We start from the raw sequence: 19,044 nt of genomic DNA on the forward strand, positions 1-19,044 counted from the left end.
CAAGTGGTTCCCACGCTGAACGAAGGAATTCGCTTAGAAACTACACCTCCGTTCGTGAAAAATTTCCATGCCTGTATCAAAAAACCTACGCCTGCTACAGTAGAGTCCGTCTTGGAAGGAAGAGAATTCTCTTAGAAACTGCAGCTACAATTGCGAAAAACTTCCCTGCCCATATCAACAAAACTATGCCATAGAGTCCCACTTGGAATGAAGAGAATTCGCTTACAGACTGCAGCTCCAATTGTGAAAAACTGCCCAGAGTATATCTTGAAAACCATGCCTCATACAAGTGAGTCCCGCTTCGAACGAAGACAATACGCTTAGAAACAGCATCTCCATTCGTGAAAATTTTCCCTCGCTATATATAGAGAACTATGCCTGATGCAAGTGAGTGCGCCTTGGAACGTAGTGAATTCGCTTAGAAACAACAGCTTCATATCCGAAAAGTTTCCCACTCCATATCTTAGAAACTACGCTTCATGCAAGTGAGTCCCACTTGGAAGGAAGAGAATTCCCTTAAAAGGTGCAGTTCCAATCGCGAAAATTTCCGCTGCCTATATTATGAAATCTACGCTTCTTACAAGTGAGTCCCGCTTGGAACGAAGAGCATTCGCTTAGAAATTACAGCTCCGTAACGGAAAACTTTCCCTGGCTATATCATGAAAAATACGCCACTACAAGATGTTCCCACTCGGAATGAAGAGAATTCGCTTAGAAACTATAGCTCCGTTCGTGAAAAATTTCGATGCCTGTATCAAAACTCCTACGCCTGCTACAGTACAGTCCGTCTTGGAAGGAAGAGAATTCTCTTAGAAACTGCAGCTACAATTGCGAAAAACTTCCCTGCCCATATCAACAAAACTATGCCACAGAGTCCCACTTGGAATGAAGAGAATTCGCTTACAGACTGCAGCTCCAATTGTGAAAAACTGCGCAGAGTATATCTTGAAAACCATGCCTCATACAAGTGAGTCCCGCTTCGAACAAAGACAATACGCTTAGAAACAGCATCTCCATTCGTGAAAATTTTCCCTCGCTATATATAGAGAACTATGCCTGATACAAGTGAGTCCGCCTTGGAACGTAGTGAATTCGCTTAGAAACAACAGCTTCATATCCGAAAAGTTTCCCACTCTATATCTTAGAAACTACGCTTCATGCAAGTGAGTCCCACTTGGAAGGAAGAGAATTCCCTTAAAAGGTGCAGTTCCAATCGCGAAAATTTCCGCTGCCTATATTATGAAATCTACGCTTCGTACAAGTGAGTCCCGCTTGGAACGAAGAGAATTCGCTTAGAAATTGCAGCTCCGTAAAGGAAAACTTTCCCTGGCTATATCATGAAAAATACGCCACTACAAGTGGTTCCCACTCGGAATGAAGAGAATTCGCTTAGAAACTATAGCTCCGTTCGTGAAAAATTTCGATGCCTGTATCAAAACTCCTACGCCTGCTACAGTACAGTCCGTCGTGGAAGGAAGAGAATTCTCTTAGAAACTGCAGCTACAATTGCGAAAAACTTCCCTGCCCATATCAACAAAACTATGCCACAGAGTCCCACTTGGAATGAAGAGAATTCGCTTACAGACTGCAGCTCCAATTGTGAAAAACTGCCCAGAGTATATCTTGAAAACCATGCCTCATACAAGTGAGTCCCGCTTCGAACGAAGACAATTTACTTAGAAACTGCATCTCCATTCGCGAAAATTTTCCCTGGGTATATATAGAGAACTATGCCTGATACAAGTGAGTCCGCTTTGGAACGTAGTGAATTCGCTTAGAAACAGCAGCTCCATATCCGAAAAGTTTCCCACTCTATATCTTAAAAACTACGCCTCTTGCAAGTGAGTCCCACTTGGAAGGAAGAGAATTCGCTTAAAAAGTGCAGTTCCAATCGCGAAAATTTCCCCTGCCTATATCTTGAAATCTACACTTCGTACAATTGAATCCCGCTCGGAAGTAAGAGAATTCGCTGAGAAAATGCAGGTCCATTCGCGAAAATTTTCCCTGGTAATATACAGAGAACTATGCCTGATACAAGTGAGTTCCCGTTGGAAGGAATAGAATACGCTAAGAAACAATAGCTCCATTTCTGAAAACTTTCCCACTCTATGTCTTGAATACTACACCTGATGCAAGGGAATCCCGCTTGGAACGAAGAGAATCCGATTAAAAAGTGCAGTTCCAATCACGGAAATTTCCCCTGCCTATATCTTGAAATCTACAGTTCCTACAAGTGAATCCCGTAGGAACGAAGAGAATTTGCTTAGAAAGTGCAGCTCCGTTTGCGAAAACCTTCCCTGCCTGTATAAAGAAAACTACGTCTGCAACAATAGATTCCCAGTGGAAACGAAGAGAATTCGCTTAGAAAGTGCAGTTCCAATCACGAAAATGTCCCCCGCCTTTATCTTGAAATCTACGCTTTGTACAAGTAAATCCGCTTGAAAGGAAGAGAATTCGCTTAGAAACTGCAAATCCATTCGCGAAAATTTTCCCTGGTTATATACAGAGAACTATGCCTGATACAAGTGAGTCCCCCTTGGAAGGAATAGAATTCGCTTAGAAATAACAGCTCCATTTCAGAAAACTTTCCAACTCTATATCTTGAAATCTACACTTCCTACAAGTGAATCCCGCTAGGAACGAAGAGAATTCGCTTAGAAAATGCAGCTCCATTCCTGAAAACCTGCACTGCCTATATCTTGAAAAGTACGCCTGCTACAATAGAGTCGCGCTTGGAATGAAGAAAATTCACTTAAAAAGTGCAGTTCCAATCGCGAAAATTTCCCCTACGTATATCTTGAAATCTATGCTTCCTACAAGTGAATCCCGCTAGGAACAAAGAGAATTTGCTTAGAAAGTGCAGCTCCATTTGCGAATACCTTCCCTGCCTATATAAAGAAAACTATGCCTGCTACAATAGATTCCCAGTTGAAACGAAGAGAATTCGCTTAGAAACTGTAGCTCCATTCGCGAAAATTTTCCCTGCCTATATATAGCGCACTATGCTTGATACAAGTGAGTAAACCCTTGAAACGAAGAGAATTCGCTTAGAAACTATAGCTCCATTTCCGAAAACTTTCCCACTCTATATCTTAAAAACTACGCTTGATGCAAGTGAGTCCTGCTTGGAACGAAGAGAATTCGCTTAAAAAGTGCAGTTCCAATCGCGAAAATTTCCCCTTCCTATATCTTGAAGTCTACGCTTTGTACAAGTGAATCCGCTTGGAAGGAAGAGAATTCGCTGAGAACCTGCAGCTCCATTCACGAAAATTTTCCCTGCCTATATATAGAGCACTATGCCTGATACAAATGTGTAACCCATGAAACGAAGAGAATTTGCTTAGAAACTATAGCTCCATTTCCGAAAACTTTCACACTCTATGTCTTGAAAACTACGCTTCATGCAAGTGAGTCCTGCTTGGAAAGAAGAGAAATCGCTTAAAAAGTGCAGTTCCAATCGCAATAATTTCCCCTGCGTATATCTGGAAATCTACGCTTTCTACAAATGAGTCCCGCTTGGAACGAAAAGAATTCGATTAAAAATAGCAGCTCCGAAAAGGAAAACTTTCCCTGGCTATATCATGAAAAATACGCCACTACAAGTGGTTCCCACGCTGAACGAAGGAATTCGCTTAGAAACTACACCTCCGTTCGTGAAAAATTTCCATGCCTGTATCAAAAAACCTACGCCTGCTACAGTAGAGTCCGTCTTGGAAGGAAGAGAATTCTCTTAGAAACTGCAGCTACAATTGCGAAAAACTTCCCTGCCCATATCAACAAAACTATGCCATAGAGTCCCACTTGGAATGAAGAGAATTCGCTTACAGACTGCAGCTCCAATTGTGAAAAACTGCCCAGAGTATATCTTGAAAACCATGCCTCATACAAGTGAGTCCCGCTTCGAACGAAGACAATACGCTTAGAAACAGCATCTCCATTCGTGAAAATTTTCCCTCGCTATATATAGAGAACTATGCCTGATGCAAGTGAGTGCGCCTTGGAACGTAGTGAATTCGCTTAGAAACAACAGCTTCATATCCGAAAAGTTTCCCACTCCATATCTTAGAAACTACGCTTCATGCAAGTGAGTCCCACTTGGAAGGAAGAGAATTCCCTTAAAAGGTGCAGTTCCAATCGCGAAAATTTCCGCTGCCTATATTATGAAATCTACGCTTCTTACAAGTGAGTCCCGCTTGGAACGAAGAGAATTCGCTTAGAAATTACAGCTCCGTAACGGAAAACTTTCCCTGGCTATATCATGAAAAATACGCCACTACAAGATGTTCCCACTCGGAATGAAGAGAATTCGCTTAGAAACTATAGCTCCGTTCGTGAAAAATTTCGATGCCTGTATCAAAACTCCTACGCCTGCTACAGTACAGTCCGTCTTGGAAGGAAGAGAATTCTCTTAGAAACTGCAGCTACAATTGCGAAAAACTTCCCTGCCCATATCAACAAAACTATGCCACAGAGTCCCACTTGGAATGAAGAGAATTCGCTTACAGACTGCAGCTCCAATTGTGAAAAACTGCGCAGAGTATATCTTGAAAACCATGCCTCATACAAGTGAGTCCCGCTTCGAACAAAGACAATACGCTTAGAAACAGCATCTCCATTCGTGAAAATTTTCCCTCGCTATATATAGAGAACTATGCCTGATACAAGTGAGTCCGCCTTGGAACGTAGTGAATTCGCTTAGAAACAACAGCTCCATATCCGAAAAGTTTCCCACTCTATATCTTAGAAACTACGCTTCATGCAAGTGAGTCCCACTTGGAAGGAAGAGAATTCCCTTAAAAAGTGCAGTTCCAATCGCGAAAATTTCCGCTGCCTATATTATGAAATCTACGCTTCGTACAAGTGAGTCCCGCTTGGAACGAAGAGAATTCGCTTAGAAATTACAGCTCCGTAAAGGAAAACTTTCCCTGGCTATATCATGAAAAATACGCCACTACAAGATGTTCCCACTCGGAATGAAGAGAATTCGCTTAGAAACTATAGCTCCGTTCGTGAAAAATTTCGATGCCTGTATCAAAACTCCTACGCCTGCTACAGTACAGTCCGTCTTGGAAGGAAGAGAATTCTCTTAGAAACTGCAGCTACAATTGCGAAAAACTTCCCTGCCCATATCAACAAAACTATGCCACAGAGTCCCACTTGGAATGAAGAGAATTCGCTTACAGACTGCAGCTCCAATTGTGAAAAACTGCGCAGAGTATATCTTGAAAACCATGCCTCATACAAGTGAGTCCCGCTTCGAACAAAGACAATACGCTTAGAAACAGCATCTCCATTCGTGAAAATTTTCCCTCGCTATATATAGAGAACTATGCCTGATACAAGTGAGTCCGCCTTGGAACGTAGTGAATTCGCTTAGAAACAACAGCTCCATATCCGAAAAGTTTCCCACTCTATATCTTAGAAACTACGCTTCATGCAAGTGAGTCCCACTTGGAAGGAAGAGAATTCCCTTAAAAAGTGCAGTTCCAATCGCGAAAATTTCCGCTGCCTATATTATGAAATCTACGCTTCGTACAAGTGAGTCCCGCTTGGAACGAAGAGAATTCGCTTAGAAATTACAGCTCCGTAAAGGAAAACTTTCCCTGGCTATATCATGAAAAATACGCCACTACTAGTGGTTCCCACTCGGAATGAAGAGAATTCGCTTAGAAACTATAGCTCCGTTCGTGAAAAATTTCGATGCCTGTATCAAAACTCCTACGCCTGCTACAGTACAGTCCGTCTTGGAAGGAAGAGAATTCTCTTAGAAACTGCAGCTACAATTGCGAAAAACTTCCCTGCCCATATCAACAAAACTATGCCACAGAGTCCCACTTGGAATGAAGAGAATTCGCTTACAGACTGCAGCTCCAATTGTGAAAAACTGCCCAGAGTATATCTTGAAAACCATGCCTCATACAAGTGAGTCCTTCTTCGAACGAAGACAATTTACTTAGAAACTGCATCTCCATTCGCGAAAATTTTCCCTGGGTATATATAGAGAACTATGCCTGATACAAGTGAGTCCACTTTGGAACGTAGTGAATTCGCTTAGAAACAACAGCTCCATATCCGAAAAGTTTCCCACTCTATATCTTAAAAACTATGCCTCTTGCAAGTGAGTCCCACTTGGAAGGAAGAGAATTCGCTTAAAAAGTGCAGTTCCAATCGCGAAAATTTCCCCTGCCTATATCTTGAAATCTACACTTCGTACAATTGAATCCCGCTCGGAAGTAAGAGAATTCGCTGAGAAAATGCAGGTCCATTCGCGAAAATTTTCCCTGGTAATATACAGAGAACTATGCCTGATACAAATGAGTTCCCGTTGGAAGGAATAGAATACGCTAAGAAACAATAGCTCCATTTCTGAAAACTTTCCCACTCTATGTCTTGAATACTACACCTGATGCAAGGGAATCCCGCTTGGAACGAAGAGAATCCGATTAAAAAGTGCAGTTCCAATCACGAAAATTTCCCCTGCCTATATCTTGAAATCTACAGTTCCTACAAGTGAATCCCGTAGGAACGAAGAGAATTTGCTTAGAAAGTGCAGCTCCGTTTGCGAAAACCTTCCCTGCCTGTATAAAGAAAACTACGTCTGCAACAATAGATTCCCAGTGGAAACGAAGAGAATTCGCTTAGAAAGTGCAGTTCCAATCACGAAAATGTCCCCCGCCTTTATCTTGAAATCTACGCTTTGTACAAGTAAATCCGCTTGAAAGGAAGAGAATTCGCTTAGAAACTGCAAATCCATTCGCGAAAATTTTCCCTGGTTATATACAGAGAACTATGCCTGATACAAGTGAGTCCCCCTTGGAAGGAATAGAATTCGCTTAGAAAATGCAGCTCCATTCCTGAAAACCTGCACTGCCTATATCTTGAAGTACGCCTGCTACGATAGAGTCGCGCTTGGAATGAAGAAAATTCACTTAAAAAGTGCAGTTCCAATCGCGAAAATTTCCCCTACGTATATCTTGAAATCTATGCTTCCTACAAGTGAATCCCGCTAGGAACGAAGAGAATTTGCTTAGAAAGTGCAGCTCCATTTGCGAATACCTTCCCTGCCTATATAAAGAAAACTATGTCTGCTACAATAGATTCCCAGTTGAAACGAAGAGAATTCGCTTAGAACCTGCAGCTCCATTCGCGAAAATTTTCCCTGCCTATATATAGAGCACTATGCCTGATACAAATGTGTAACCCATGAAACGAAGAGAATTTGCTTAGAAACTATAGCTCCATTTCCGAAAACTTTCACACTCTATGTCTTGAAAACTACGCTTCATGCAAGTGAGTCCTGCTTGGAAAGAAGAGAAATGGCTTAAAAAGTGCAGTTCCAATCGCAATAATTTCCCCTGCGTATATCTGGAAATCTACGCTTTCTACAAATGAGTCCCGCTTGGAACGAAAAGAATTCGATTAAAATAGCAGCTCCGTAAAGGAAAACTTTCCCTGGCTATATCATGAAAAATACGCCACTACAAGTGGTTCCCACGCTGAACGAAGGAATTCGCTTAGAAACTATACCTCCGTTCGTGAAAAATTTCCATGCCTGTATCAAAAAACCTACGCCTGCTACAGTAGAGTCCGTCTTGGAAGGAAGAGAATTCTCTTAGAAACTGCAGCTACAATTGCGAAAAACTTCCCTGCCCATATCAACAAAACTATGCCATAGAGTCCCACTTGGAATGAAGAGAATTCGCTTACAGACTGCAGCTCCAATTGTGAAAAACTGCCCAGAGTATATCTTGAAAACCATGCCTCATACAAGTGAGTCCCGCTTCGAACGAAGACAATACGCTTAGAAACAGCATCTCCATTCGTGAAAATTTTCCCTCGCTATATATAGAGAACTATGCCTGATACAAGTGAGTCCGCCTTGGAACGTAGTGAATTCGCTTAGAAACAACAGCTTCATATCCGAAAAGTTTCCCACTCTATATCTTAGAAACTACGCTTCATGCAAGTGAGTCCCACTTGGAAGGAAGAGAATTCCCTTAAAAGGTGCAGTTCCAATCGCGAAAATTACCGCTGCCTATATTATGAAATCTACGCTTCGTACAAGTGAGTCCCGCTTGGAACGAAGAGAATTCGCTTAGAAATTGCAGCTCCGTAAAGGAAAACTTTCCCTGGCTATATCATGAAAAATACGCCACTACAAGTGGTTCCCACTCGGAATGAAGAAAATTCGCTTAGAAACTATAGCTCCGTTCGTGAAAAATTTCGATGCCTGTATCAAAACTCCTACGCCTGCTACAGTACAGTCCGTCTTGGAAGGAAGAGAATTCTCTTAGAAACTGCAGCTACAATTGCGAAAAACTTCCCTGCCCATATCAACAAAACTATGCCACAGAGTCCCACTTGGAATGAAGAGAATTCGCTTACAGACTGCAGCTCCAATTGTGAAAAACTGCCCAGAGTATATCTTGAAAACCATGCCTCATACAAGTGAGTCCCGCTTCGAACGAAGACAATACGCTTAGAAACAGCATCTCCATTCGTGAAAATTTTCCCTCGCTATATATAGAGAACTATGCCTGATACAAGTGAGTCCGCCTTGGAACGTAGTGAATTCGCTTAGAAACAACAGCTCCATATACGAAAAGTTTCCCACTCTATATCTTAGAAACTACGCTTGATGCAAGTGAGTCCCGCTTGGAACGAAGAGAATTCGCTTAAAAAGTGCAGTTCCAATCGCGAAAATTTCCCCTTCCTATATCTTGAAGTCTACGCTTTGTACAAGTGAATCCGCTTGGAAGGAAGAGAATTCGCTGAGAACCTGCTGCTCCATTCCCGAAAATTTTCCCTGCCTATATATAGAGCACTATGCCTGATACAAATGTGTAACCCATGAAACGAAGAGAATTTGCTTAGAAACTATAGCTCCATTTCCGAAAACTTTCACACTCTATGTCTTGAAAACTACGCTTCATGCAAGTGAGTCCTGCTTGGAAAGAAGAGAAATCGCTTAAAAAGTGCAGTTCCAATCGCAATAATTTCCCCTGCGTATATCTGGAAATCTACGCTTTCTACAAATGAGTCCCGCTTGGAACGAAAAGAATTCGATTAAAAATAGCAGCTCCGAAAAGGAAAACTTTCCCTGGCTATATCATGAAAAATACGCCACTACAAGTGGTTCCCACGCTGAACGAAGGAATTCGCTTAGAAACTACACCTCCGTTCGTGAAAAATTTCCATGCCTGTATCAAAAAACCTACGCCTGCTACAGTAGAGTCCGTCTTGGAAGGAAGAGAATTCTCTTAGAAACTGCAGCTACAATTGCGAAAAACTTCCCTGCCCATATCAACAAAACTATGCCATAGAGTCCCACTTGGAATGAAGAGAATTCGCTTACAGACTGCAGCTCCAATTGTGAAAAACTGCCCAGAGTATATCTTGAAAACCATGCCTCATACAAGTGAGTCCCGCTTCGAACGAAGACAATACGCTTAGAAACAGCATCTCCATTCGTGAAAATTTTCCCTCGCTATATATAGAGAACTATGCCTGATGCAAGTGAGTGCGCCTTGGAACGTAGTGAATTCGCTTAGAAACAACAGCTTCATATCCGAAAAGTTTCCCACTCCATATCTTAGAAACTACGCTTCATGCAAGTGAGTCCCACTTGGAAGGAAGACAATTCCCTTAAAAGGTGCAGTTCCAATCGCGAAAATTTCCGCTGCCTATATTATGAAATCTACGCTTCTTACAAGTGAGTCCCGCTTGGAACGAAGAGAATTCGCTTAGAAATTACAGCTCCGTAACGGAAAACTTTCCCTGGCTATATCATGAAAAATACGCCACTACAAGATGTTCCCACTCGGAATGAAGAGAATTCGCTTAGAAACTATAGCTCCGTTCGTGAAAAATTTCGATGCCTGTATCAAAACTCCTACGCCTGCTACAGTACAGTCCGTCTTGGAAGGAAGAGAATTCTCTTAGAAACTGCAGCTACAATTGCGAAAAACTTCCCTGCCCATATCAACAAAACTATGCCACAGAGTCCCACTTGGAATGAAGAGAATTCGCTTACAGACTGCAGCTCCAATTGTGAAAAACTGCGCAGAGTATATCTTGAAAACCATGCCTCATACAAGTGAGTCCCGCTTCGAACAAAGACAATACGCTTAGAAACAGCATCTCCATTCGTGAAAATTTTCCCTCGCTATATATAGAGAACTATGCCTGATACAAGTGAGTCCGCCTTGGAACGTAGTGAATTCGCTTAGAAACAACAGCTCCATATCCGAAAAGTTTCCCACTCTATATCTTAGAAACTACGCTTCATGCAAGTGAGTCCCACTTGGAAGGAAGAGAATTCCCTTAAAAAGTGCAGTTCCAATCGCGAAAATTTCCGCTGCCTATATTATGAAATCTACGCTTCGTACAAGTGAGTCCCGCTTGGAACGAAGAGAATTCGCTTAGAAATTACAGCTCCGTAAAGGAAAACTTTCCCTGGCTATATCATGAAAAATACGCCACTACTAGTGGTTCCCACTCGGAATGAAGAGAATTCGCTTAGAAACTATAGCTCCGTTCGTGAAAAATTTCGATGCCTGTATCAAAACTCCTACGCCTGCTACAGTACAGTCCGTCTTGGAAGGAAGAGAATTCTCTTAGAAACTGCAGCTACAATTGCGAAAAACTTCCCTGCCCATATCAACAAAACTATGCCACAGAGTCCCACTTGGAATGAAGAGAATTCGCTTACAGACTGCAGCTCCAATTGTGAAAAACTGCCCAGAGTATATCTTGAAAACCATGCCTCATACAAGTGAGTCCTTCTTCGAACGAAGACAATTTACTTAGAAACTGCATCTCCATTCGCGAAAATTTTCCCTGGGTATATATAGAGAACTATGCCTGATACAAGTGAGTCCACTTTGGAACGTAGTGAATTCGCTTAGAAACAACAGCTCCATATCCGAAAAGTTTCCCACTCTATATCTTAAAAACTATGCCTCTTGCAAGTGAGTCCCACTTGGAAGGAAGAGAATTCGCTTAAAAAGTGCAGTTCCAATCGCGAAAATTTCCCCTGCCTATATCTTGAAATCTACACTTCGTACAATTGAATCCCGCTCGGAAGTAAGAGAATTCGCTGAGAAAATGCAGGTCCATTCGCGAAAATTTTCCCTGGTAATATACAGAGAACTATGCCTGATACAAATGAGTTCCCGTTGGAAGGAATAGAATACGCTAAGAAACAATAGCTCCATTTCTGAAAACTTTCCCACTCTATGTCTTGAATACTACACCTGATGCAAGGGAATCCCGCTTGGAACGAAGAGAATCCGATTAAAAAGTGCAGTTCCAATCACGAAAATTTCCCCTGCCTATATCTTGAAATCTACAGTTCCTACAAGTGAATCCCGTAGGAACGAAGAGAATTTGCTTAGAAAGTGCAGCTCCGTTTGCGAAAACCTTCCCTGCCTGTATAAAGAAAACTACGTCTGCAACAATAGATTCCCAGTGGAAACGAAGAGAATTCGCTTAGAAAGTGCAGTTCCAATCACGAAAATGTCCCCCGCCTTTATCTTGAAATCTACGCTTTGTACAAGTAAATCCGCTTGAAAGGAAGAGAATTCGCTTAGAAACTGCAAATCCATTCGCGAAAATTTTCCCTGGTTATATACAGAGAACTATGCCTGATACAAGTGAGTCCCCCTTGGAAGGAATAGAATTCGCTTAGAAAATGCAGCTCCATTCCTGAAAACCTGCACTGCCTATATCTTGAAGTACGCCTGCTACGATAGAGTCGCGCTTGGAATGAAGAAAATTCACTTAAAAAGTGCAGTTCCAATCGCGAAAATTTCCCCTACGTATATCTTGAAATCTATGCTTCCTACAAGTGAATCCCGCTAGGAACGAAGAGAATTTGCTTAGAAAGTGCAGCTCCATTTGCGAATACCTTCCCTGCCTATATAAAGAAAACTATGTCTGCTACAATAGATTCCCAGTTGAAACGAAGAGAATTCGCTTAGAACCTGCAGCTCCATTCGCGAAAATTTTCCCTGCCTATATATAGAGCACTATGCCTGATACAAATGTGTAACCCATGAAACGAAGAGAATTTGCTTAGAAACTATAGCTCCATTTCCGAAAACTTTCACACTCTATGTCTTGAAAACTACGCTTCATGCAAGTGAGTCCTGCTTGGAAAGAAGAGAAATGGCTTAAAAAGTGCAGTTCCAATCGCAATAATTTCCCCTGCGTATATCTGGAAATCTACGCTTTCTACAAATGAGTCCCGCTTGGAACGAAAAGAATTCGATTAAAATAGCAGCTCCGTAAAGGAAAACTTTCCCTGGCTATATCATGAAAAATACGCCACTACAAGTGGTTCCCACGCTGAACGAAGGAATTCGCTTAGAAACTATACCTCCGTTCGTGAAAAATTTCCATGCCTGTATCAAAAAACCTACGCCTGCTACAGTAGAGTCCGTCTTGGAAGGAAGAGAATTCTCTTAGAAACTGCAGCTACAATTGCGAAAAACTTCCCTGCCCATATCAACAAAACTATGCCATAGAGTCCCACTTGGAATGAAGAGAATTCGCTTACAGACTGCAGCTCCAATTGTGAAAAACTGCCCAGAGTATATCTTGAAAACCATGCCTCATACAAGTGAGTCCCGCTTCGAACGAAGACAATACGCTTAGAAACAGCATCTCCATTCGTGAAAATTTTCCCTCGCTATATATAGAGAACTATGCCTGATACAAGTGAGTCCGCCTTGGAACGTAGTGAATTCGCTTAGAAACAACAGCTTCATATCCGAAAAGTTTCCCACTCTATATCTTAGAAACTACGCTTCATGCAAGTGAGTCCCACTTGGAAGGAAGAGAATTCCCTTAAAAGGTGCAGTTCCAATCGCGAAAATTACCGCTGCCTATATTATGAAATCTACGCTTCGTACAAGTGAGTCCCGCTTGGAACGAAGAGAATTCGCTTAGAAATTGCAGCTCCGTAAAGGAAAACTTTCCCTGGCTATATCATGAAAAATACGCCACTACAAGTGGTTCCCACTCGGAATGAAGAAAATTCGCTTAGAAACTATAGCTCCGTTCGTGAAAAATTTCGATGCCTGTATCAAAACTCCTACGCCTGCTACAGTACAGTCCGTCTTGGAAGGAAGAGAATTCTCTTAGAAACTGCAGCTACAATTGCGAAAAACTTCCCTGCCCATATCAACAAAACTATGCCACAGAGTCCCACTTGGAATGAAGAGAATTCGCTTACAGACTGCAGCTCCAATTGTGAAAAACTGCCCAGAGTATATCTTGAAAACCATGCCTCATACAAGTGAGTCCCGCTTCGAACGAAGACAATACGCTTAGAAACAGCATCTCCATTCGTGAAAATTTTCCCTCGCTATATATAGAGAACTATGCCTGATACAAGTGAGTCCGCCTTGGAACGTAGTGAATTCGCTTAGAAACAACAGCTCCATATACGAAAAGTTTCCCACTCTATATCTTAGAAACTACGCTTGATGCAAGTGAGTCCCGCTTGGAACGAAGAGAATTCGCTTAAAAAGTGCAGTTCCAATCGCGAAAATTTCCCCTTCCTATATCTTGAAGTCTACGCTTTGTACAAGTGAATCCGCTTGGAAGGAAGAGAATTCGCTGAGAACCTGCTGCTCCATTCCCGAAAATTTTCCCTGCCTATATATAGAGCACTATGCCTGATACAAATGTGTAACCCATGAAACGAAGAGAATTTGCTTAGAAACTATAGCTCCATTTCCGAAAACTTTCACACTCTATGTCTTGAAAACTACGCTTCATGCAAGTGAGTCCTGCTTGGAAAGAAGAGAAATCGCTTAAAAAGTGCAGTTCCAATCGCAATAATTTCCCCTGCGTATATCTGGAAATCTACGCTTTCTACAAATGAGTCCCGCTTGGAACGAAAAGAATTCGATTAAAAATAGCAGCTCCGAAAAGGAAAACTTTCCCTGGCTATATCATGAAAAATACGCCACTACAAGTGGTTCCCACGCTGAACGAAGGAATTCGCTTAGAAACTACACCTCCGTTCGTGAAAAATTTCCATGCCTGTATCAAAAAACCTACGCCTGCTACAGTAGAGTCCGTCTTGGAAGGAAGAGAATTCTCTTAGAAACTGCAGCTACAATTGCGAAAAACTTCCCTGCCCATATCAACAAAACTATGCCATAGAGTCCCACTTGGAATGAAGAGAATTCGCTTACAGACTGCAGCTCCAATTGTGAAAAACTGCCCAGAGTATATCTTGAAAACCATGCCTCATACAAGTGAGTCCCGCTTCGAACGAAGACAATACGCTTAGAAACAGCATCTCCATTCGTGAAAATTTTCCCTCGCTATATATAGAGAACTATGCCTGATGCAAGTGAGTGCGCCTTGGAACGTAGTGAATTCGCTTAGAAACAACAGCTTCATATCCGAAAAGTTTCCCACTCCATATCTTAGAAACTACGCTTCATGCAAGTGAGTCCCACTTGGAAGGAAGACAATTCCCTTAAAAGGTGCAGTTCCAATCGCGAAAATTTCCGCTGCCTATATTATGAAATCTACGCTTCTTACAAGTGAGTCCCGCTTGGAACGAAGAGAATTCGCTTAGAAATTACAGCTCCGTAACGGAAAACTTTCCCTGGCTATATCATGAAAAATACGCCACTACAAGATGTTCCCACTCGGAATGAAGAGAATTCGCTTAGAAACTATAGCTCCGTTCGTGAAAAATTTCGATGCCTGTATCAAAACTCCTACGCCTGCTACAGTACAGTCCGTCTTGGAAGGAAGAGAATTCTCTTAGAAACTGCAGCTACAATTGCGAAAAACTTCCCTGCCCATATCAACAAAACTATGCCACAGAGTCCCACTTGGAATGAAGAGAATTCGCTTACAGACTGCAGCTCCAATTGTGAAAAACTGCGCAGAGTATATCTTGAAAACCATGCCTCATACAAGTGAGTCCCGCTTCGAACAAAGACAATACGCTTAGAAACAGCATCTCCATTCGTGAAAATTTTCCCTCGCTATATATAGAGAACTATGCCTGATACAAGTGAGTCCGCCTTGGAACGTAGTGAATTCGCTTAGAAACAACAGCTCCATATCCGAAAAGTTTCCCACTCTATATCTTAGAAACTACGCTTCATGCAAGTGAGTCCCACTTGGAAGGAAGAGAATTCCCTTAAAAAGTGCAGTTCCAATCGCGAAAATTTCCGCTGCCTATATTATGAAATCTACGCTTCGTACAAGTGAGTCCCGCTTGGAACGAAGAGAATTCGCTTAGAAATTACAGCTCCGTAAAGGAAAACTTTCCCTGGCTATATCATGAAAAATACGCCACTACTAGTGGTTCCCACTCGGAATGAAGAGAATTCGCTTAGAAACTATAGCTCCGTTCGTGAAAAATTTCGATGCCTGTATCAAAACTCCTACGCCTGCTACAGTACAGTCCGTCTTGGAAGGAAGAGAATTCTCTTAGAAACTGCAGCTACAATTGCGAAAAACTTCCCTGCCCATATCAACAAAACTATGCCACAGAGTCCCACTTGGAATGAAGAGAATTCGCTTACAGACTGCAGCTCCAATTGTGAAAAACTGCCCAGAGTATATCTTGAAAACCATGCCTCATACAAGTGAGTCCTTCTTCGAACGAAGACAATTTACTTAGAAACTGCATCTCCATTCGCGAAAATTTTCCCTGGGTATATATAGAGAACTATGCCTGATACAAGTGAGTCCACTTTGGAACGTAGTGAATTCGCTTAGAAACAACAGCTCCATATCCGAAAAGTTTCCCACTCTATATCTTAAAAACTATGCCTCTTGCAAGTGAGTCCCACTTGGAAGGAAGAGAATTCGCTTAAAAAGTGCAGTTCCAATCGCGAAAATTTCCCCTGCCTATATCTTGAAATCTACACTTCGTACAATTGAATCCCGCTCGGAAGTAAGAGAATTCGCTGAGAAAATGCAGGTCCATTCGCGAAAATTTTCCCTGGTAATATACAGAGAACTATGCCTGATACAAATGAGTTCCCGTTGGAAGGAATAGAATACGCTAAGAAACAATAGCTCCATTTCTGAAAACTTTCCCACTCTATGTCTTGAATACTACACCTGATGCAAGGGAATCCCGCTTGGAACGAAGAGAATCCGATTAAAAAGTGCAGTTCCAATCACGAAAATTTCCCCTGCCTATATCTTGAAATCTACAGTTCCTACAAGTGAATCCCGTAGGAACGAAGAGAATTTGCTTAGAAAGTGCAGCTCCGTTTGCGAAAACCTTCCCTGCCTGTATAAAGAAAACTACGTCTGCAACAATAGATTCCCAGTGGAAACGAAGAGAATTCGCTTAGAAAGTGCAGTTCCAATCACGAAAATGTCCCCCGCCTTTATCTTGAAATCTACGCTTTGTACAAGTAAATCCGCTTGAAAGGAAGAGAATTCGCTTAGAAACTGCAAATCCATTCGCGAAAATTTTCCCTGGTTATATACAGAGAACTATGCCTGATACAAGTGAGTCCCCCTTGGAAGGAATAGAATTCGCTTAGAAAATGCAGCTCCATTCCTGAAAACCTGCACTGCCTATATCTTGAAGTACGCCTGCTACGATAGAGTCGCGCTTGGAATGAAGAAAATTCACTTAAAAAGTGCAGTTCCAATCGCGAAAATTTCCCCTACGTATATCTTGAAATCTATGCTTCCTACAAGTGAATCCCGCTAGGAACGAAGAGAATTTGCTTAGAAAGTGCAGCTCCATTTGCGAATACCTTCCCTGCCTATATAAAGAAAACTATGTCTGCTACAATAGATTCCCAGTTGAAACGAAGAGAATTCGCTTAGAACCTGCAGCTCCATTCGCGAAAATTTTCCCTGCCTATATATAGAGCACTATGCCTGATACAAATGTGTAACCCATGAAACGAAGAGAATTTGCTTAGAAACTATAGCTCCATTTCCGAAAACTTTCACACTCTATGTCTTGAAAACTACGCTTCATGCAAGTGAGTCCTGCTTGGAAAGAAGAGAAATGGCTTAAAAAGTGCAGTTCCAATCGCAATAATTTCCCCTGCGTATATCTGGAAATCTACGCTTTCTACAAATGAGTCCCGCTTGGAACGAAAAGAATTCGATTAAAATAGCAGCTCCGTAAAGGAAAACTTTCCCTGGCTATATCATGAAAAATACGCCACTACAAGTGGTTCCCACGCTGAACGAAGGAATTCGCTTAGAAACTATACCTCCGTTCGTGAAAAATTTCCATGCCTGTATCAAAAAACCTACGCCTGCTACAGTAGAGTCCGTCTTGGAAGGAAGAGAATTCTCTTAGAAACTGCAGCTACAATTGCGAAAAACTTCCCTGCCCATATCAACAAAACTATGCCATAGAGTCCCACTTGGAATGAAGAGAATTCGCTTACAGACTGCAGCTCCAATTGTGAAAAACTGCCCAGAGTATATCTTGAAAACCATGCCTCATACAAGTGAGTCCCGCTTCGAACGAAGACAATACGCTTAGAAACAGCATCTCCATTCGTGAAAATTTTCCCTCGCTATATATAGAGAACTATGCCTGATACAAGTGAGTCCGCCTTGGAACGTAGTGAATTCGCTTAGAAACAACAGCTTCATATCCGAAAAGTTTCCCACTCTATATCTTAGAAACTACGCTTCATGCAAGTGAGTCCCACTTGGAAGGAAGAGAATTCCCTTAAAAGGTGCAGTTCCAATCGCGAAAATTACCGCTGCCTATATTATGAAATCTACGCTTCGTACAAGTGAGTCCCGCTTGGAACGAAGAGAATTCGCTTAGAAATTGCAGCTCCGTAAAGGAAAACTTTCCCTGGCTATATCATGAAAAATACGCCACTACAAGTGGTTCCCACTCGGAATGAAGAAAATTCGCTTAGAAACTATAGCTCCGTTCGTGAAAAATTTCGATGCCTGTATCAAAACTCCTACGCCTGCTACAGTACAGTCCGTCTTGGAAGGAAGAGAATTCTCTTAGAAACTGCAGCTACAATTGCGAAAAACTTCCCTGCCCATATCAACAAAACTATGCCACAGAGTCCCACTTGGAATGAAGAGAATTCGCTTACAGACTGCAGCTCCAATTGTGAAAAACTGCCCAGAGTATATCTTGAAAACCATGCCTCATACAAGTGAGTCCCGCTTCGAACGAAGACAATACGCTTAGAAACAGCATCTCCATTCGTGAAAATTTTCCCTCGCTATATATAGAGAACTATGCCTGATACAAGTGAGTCCGCCTTGGAACGTAGTGAATTCGCTTAGAAACAACAGCTCCATATACGAAAAGTTTCCCACTCTATATCTTAGAAACTACGCTTGATGCAAGTGAGTCCCGCTTGGAACGAAGAGAATTCGCTTAAAAAGTGCAGTTCCAATCGCGAAAATTTCCCCTTCCTATATCTTGAAGTCTACGCTTTGTACAAGTGAATCCGCTTGGAAGGAAGAGAATTCGCTGAGAACCTGCTGCTCCATTCCCGAAAATTTTCCCTGCCTATATATAGAGCACTATGCCTGATACAAATGTGTAACCCATGAAACGAAGAGAATTTGCTTAGAAACTATAGCTCCATTTCCGAAAACTTTCACACTCTATGTCTTGAAAACTACGCTTCATGCAAGTGAGTCCTGCTTGGAAAGAAGAGAAATCGCTTAAAAAGTGCAGTTCCAATCGCAATAATTTCCCCTGCGTATATCTGGAAATCTACGCTTTCTACAAATGAGTCACGCTTGGAACGAAGAGCATTCGCTTAGAAATTACAGCTCCGTAAAGGAAAACTTTCCCTGGCTATATCATGAAAAATACGCCACTACAAGATGTTCCCACTCGGAATGAAGAGAATTCGCTTAGAAACTATAGCTCCGTTCGTGAAAAATTTCGATGCCTGTATCAAAACTCCTACGCCTGCTACAGTACAGTCCGTCTTGGAAGGAAGAGAATTCTCTTAGAAACTGCAGCTACAATTGCGAAAAACTTCCCTGCCCATATCAACAAAACTATGCCACAGAGTCCCACTTGGAATG

The sequence above is a fragment of the Rattus norvegicus genome, chromosome 20, assembly GCF_036323735.1.
Source record: "Rattus norvegicus strain BN/NHsdMcwi chromosome 20, GRCr8, whole genome shotgun sequence".
Lineage (NCBI taxonomy): Eukaryota > Metazoa > Chordata > Mammalia > Rodentia > Muridae > Rattus > Rattus norvegicus.